This window comes from Tiliqua scincoides, chromosome 1 (assembly GCF_035046505.1).
Source record: "Tiliqua scincoides isolate rTilSci1 chromosome 1, rTilSci1.hap2, whole genome shotgun sequence".
Classification (NCBI taxonomy): Eukaryota; Metazoa; Chordata; class Lepidosauria; order Squamata; family Scincidae; genus Tiliqua; species Tiliqua scincoides.
The window spans coordinates 304,943,766-304,949,001 of record NC_089821.1 but is presented as its reverse complement, the minus strand read 5'-3'; positions in this window follow the sequence as shown (position 1 = coordinate 304,949,001).

Below are 5,236 nucleotides of genomic sequence, written 5' to 3'. Positions count from 1 at the left end.
ATGTTTGACGTGGAGGGATTTTTTTTGTATGTGTGTGATTTTGTTTTGGGCATGATTTTATAGTTCTGGGAATCTAGTGCTACCTATTGGCAAGAGGGGCCTTCCCTATGGGGTCCCACAATAGCATGCAGTTGATTGAGGTACTGCTGGTGTGGAATCAAAGGACTGGTGGCTTTCAAGAATACTGGAGTGGGATAGCAGAATGTAGGACAGTGTCTGCTGCCACATTTACCCACCCTCCGGAGCCATTCCATGGGCCGGGAAGCCCAGCGTTGAATTCCATGGGCTCTCCAAAAACCTTCAGAGGCCCCCGGACTGCCGTTAAACAGTACTTTCAGTTTTCAGAAAGCTTTTGGAGTACCAAGAATGTCATGCAAAGTTTCATATGCCTGGGTGAGTCTCCTGGGGGGGAGCAGCATGTTGCAGTCCTGTGCCCCGGGATGGCACAGCAACCAAGTCCGCAACTGGTTAGTAGGTCTTTGGGTGTTTTGCAGTAGATTAGCAATACTGACTCCCAGTTATCTGATCTTATGTAGGCAACATTCAGTCTCGAAAGACTATGGTATCGCGCTCTGAAAGGTGGTTCTGGAACAGCGTCTAGTGTGGCTGAAAAGGCCAATCCGGGAGTGACAATCCCTTCCACACCAGGAGCAAGTGCAGTCTGTCCCTGGTCTGTCTCCCTGGCTGTGGGCCTTCCTTCTTTGCCTCTTAGTCTCAGACTGTTGGCCAAGTGTCTCTTCAAACTGTCAGCTTCTTGTTGGACCAGACTCTCTTTGTGAGTCTGGAAAATGTGGTAGCTGCTTTACCGATGCGATCCTATCTGATCATAGGAACAGCAACTATGGCATGTTTCATTTGGAGAAGAGACAATTGAAGAGGTGACATGATAACTCCCTACAAATACCTGAAGGGCTTTCATGCAGAAGATGAAGCAGTTTTGTTCTAATTTGCTCCAGAGGGTAGGACCTGGGCAAATGGTTTAAATTAACAAGGAAGATTGCAATTAAATGTTAGGAAGAACTTCCTGGTGGTACTAACCATTCAGCAGTGAAACAGTCTTCTTTGGAAGGTGGTGGACTCTCCATTGGTGGTGGTCTTTAAGCAGAGGCTGGATAGTCATGTATCAGGGATGCTGTATTTGTGGACAGTTTGCATTTTCAGGGATACTCAATCTTGTAGGTCCCTTCCAACTCTACTCAATGATTCCATGAATTTGAACAGAAAAACTCAGACATTCTTGTGATCCTCAAATCTGCCCACTCCTTCTTGAAAGTGCACAAACAGCTTCACTTGTGCAATTTGAATAACTCTTATAAGGACCCTGTAAAGTAGAACAGCATTACTAACCCTGTACTGCAGCGCTTCCCAAAGTGTGGGTCATGACCCACTGGTGGGAAATGAACCCAAGTACAGTGGGTTACGATCAGAGCCCTCCTGCCGGCCCTTGCGCTGGTTTTGCGCAGTTCCAAACAGAAGCCATTCCAGAAGCCCCATTACTTACCAAGGCCTTTCCTACCCTGGCAACCCACTCTACAGGACTCTGCAAGCCTCAGATTAGCCTGCAGAAGCCTCCATAAACCCAGTTTTCAGAAGCCTGTTCACTTCCAAAAACCAAAATGTGGCTTACGACGGTAATTCTGAGGCCTGCAAAGGCCTGTAGAGTGGTCACCAGGCCAGGAGACACCTCCAGCACCACCGGGAGAGTCACGACCCACTGCAAAGGACGAAGTGGGTTACAGTGTTGCGAGGTTGGGAAACCCCTGCTGTACAGCAAATGGAGGAGTTGACTGACACGGTGGCTTGCCTGCCACCTTCACCTCCTCTTCCTAATTCCTCCAGCTTCAGGACTTCCCAGAAGAATGCCATGGTACGTACAAACCTCCCACTCCCATATGCAGGTGGGGAACTGCATGTTTGAATCTTCACATCAGAAGTTCCCTGCCCCTAGAAAACTAGCACATCAAGCAGAAAATATTGAGTTATGACTGAATTCAGCAAACATGGCATCATGAAGCAAACCTTGCGACAGAAAACCAAGAGGCTCCCATCTGATTCATAAACTTGAGAAGCCAAGCCTGTTCCAGCTCTCTTGTGCCCTCAGGAAGGCAACCTTGCAGATAAGGAACCACTTTGGACTTATCTTTCCAAAGACGGACAAAGTGAAACACTGAGTGCTGACACAGTTTTTCAGAGCACTGATAGTGTCCAACCCAAAGAGCCAGAAAGAGAAAGGAAAGATGCCTGCTCGCTTCAGAGCAGTGGCGTCACTAGGATTCGTGTCGCCCGGTGCGGGAGGCCTGCATGTCACCCCATGCAGTGGGCGGGGCAACACCCCAGATGGTGGGTGTGGTGATGTACCATTGCCCTGCCCCCACTGGTTTTTTGGCAGTATCTTTTGATAGAACACAGATATTTCAATGTGGTTCGTTTCATTGCATTCTGCATGAAATTATGCATTGATTGATATAGAACATTGATTAATATATAACATGGTGTTACTCCTCCAAACTCTGATTTTAGTGATTTTGAAAACTTGTGGAGTCACACACACACACACACACACACACCAACTTACTAACACCTTATTGCAGCACTTCTCATACTTTTAGCACTGGGACTCAATTTTTAGAATGACACCCCCAAAAAGAATCAGTGAGATCTTCAGCCATCCCAGTGCCCAATTTAAAGTTCTTCTATTTCAAGCACATCAATACAAAGACCCACCTGGCTTTACAAGTCTGAAAGCCCAATCCTATGCCTGTCTACTCAGAAGTAAGTCCCATTAGAGTCAATTGGGCTTACTCCCAGGAAAGTGGGGATAGGAGTCCAGCCCCAGAGCCCAATTCTATGCATGTCTACTCAGAAGTAAGTCCCATTAGAGTCAGTTGGGCTTACTCCCAGGAAAGTGTGGGTAGGATTGGGCTGTGAGGGAAACTGCAAGTGCAAAATAGAAAACATTCTCCTTACCAGTTCAAGCCTCTTTGTTGGTCCTTTCCAGTGGGGGGGAGGCTGCCTTCTGGGGCTTTTGTTGCGCTCCAGTCCCATCAGATCAGGACCATTCTGGTGTCCTCACACTCTTTGCCTGGCCTGACCACCAGCCAAGGCAAGTCTGCCTACTTGTGAGTAAACACTGCCTGAGGCTGCTTTGCTTCCCATAGGGCTCCATACACTCGCAGCTGGAGGGGAGGGACCTCCTCCTCAGGTGTTTTTGGGGCTGCACTCATTGGATCAGGACCATTCTGACATTGGAATTCTCTCAGTCTGCCCTTTTGGATGCAGTAAAGCAAGATTGCCTACTCGCAAGTAAACACAACCACGTGGCTTCCTTTCCCTTCCCATAGAGCTGATCACACTCGCAGCTGGGAGGGGGAACCTCCTTTTCGGGTGTTTTTGGGGGACTGCAGTCATTGGATCAGGACGATTCTGATGTTGTTGGAGTCCTCTCAGCCTGCCCTTTCCAACAGACTAAGGCAAGCGCACCTACTCATGAGTAAATGCACAATACAGCTCACTTTCACTTTCCATAGGGCTCCATGCATTTTTTCCTTCTGGTTTTTTGGCCATAACTTTTGAAGGAAAGGAGCTAATCTCCACAGGGTTTTTTGCATTGTGTTCTGCTGGTCTTTCCGCATCCACTGGTGTATGGCATGACACAGTAGCTCGTAAAGGTGTGATTTTAGCACGTCACCCCCAGGCCGTGTCACCCGGTGCAGCCCGCACCCCCGCACCCTCCTAGCGATGCCACTGCTTCAGAGTTGCTCTCTTAGGTTGCTTCCATGCTAGGACCCAGAAGCATGGCTGGAGGGGGGCGGCTGGAGGGGGGCTGTCCCTTTAAATAGTAGATTCCACCTTTCTCTTTTATTTTCAAGTAGGTTCTGCCTCTGTAATGGGCTGTTTTCTGTCCATGCCTGTTTCCCCTGTCCCCAGCATCTCAGAACAGGCTCTTAAGTGGCAAAGTAATAGTGGGGGACAATAACTATAAGAATAGTTTTCCAGAACAATTGCTCATTATTTTATTTTATTTCATCTCATATATGAAGATCACCTCATCCTAGCCTGCCTTGCTCTCCCAAGAGGATTCCCAAGAGGATCCTCTCCCAAGAGGATTCTGCTACCTTTTGCTTGCGTACAGTAAATCAGCAGATTAAATTATGCAAAACAGAAGAAATTTTGCAAATTTTCTTAAAGAACATAGCTCACAAGGAGTGATATTTAACCCTTTCCTACCATGCCCCAACCCTGACAATCATCATACTGCTCTTAACCATGGAAGGGAAACGTATGTTGGTCCCCCATCATGTCCCATTGTCCTATTCAACACACACACACCCTGCCAGATGTTGTTCAACTTTTAAGATAAAAAGTCTGATTTCTCATTAAATGTAACATGTAGTTTGGTCCGATGGCTCTGAGGCAAGGGAGTAGAAAATAATAGGAGATTAGCGTGTTTCCTGCAGTCTGAAAAGCTGTAGGCCAGCGATATTCAACCAGTGTGCCATGAAGGTTTGGAGTTTGGAGCACAGTGGTTGAAAATTGCTGGAAAACTCTTCAGGTTCTGTGGCTCTGTTTCTAGGGCAACTGTCTGTAGCTGTGGCATACCTGAGAGGGGGCAAGGAGGACAAATACCCCAGGTGCCGGGCTTGGGGGGGGGAAGCACCACGCTGCAATGGCTTCCTAGTGCACCAATCTGAGGGCCACCTCTGAAGGCCTTTTGCCCAAAAGCATTCTGAGTGGCAGGGAAGTGGCACGCTCCCTCCTTGACCCTATAGAGGCCTTGTAAAGCCCTTGGAAGACCGAAGTACATCACTTCCAGTTTCACGGAGGAAACCGGCAGTGACATTTTTAAGCCCTTAGAAGGCCTTCTGAGGGCTAAGGAGGCTTCCCCAGCCTTCAGAATGCCTTCTAAGGGCATCAAAACATCACTTCTAGTTTCCTCTGTGAAACTGGATGTGATGTTTTTTGGCCCTCTGAGGGCCCTCCCTGGGCTCCAAAACCGTCGGAGGGTTGGGGTGGCTGCATGCACCCTCCCTGGGCCTCCGGAAGGGAGGCAGGGGTGGCAGCTCAGCCAGTTGGGGGCCGTAGCTTGCGGTCGTGGCCCTGGGTGGTACCAGAGCCTGGATTGCCACTGATCTGTAGTAACAAATTATCAGTCCCTGTTTGCCAGCTCATTACTACTTCATAATTTGTTACTACAGTTGCCCTAGAAATAGAGTCACAGACCGAGGAAGAATCTCCT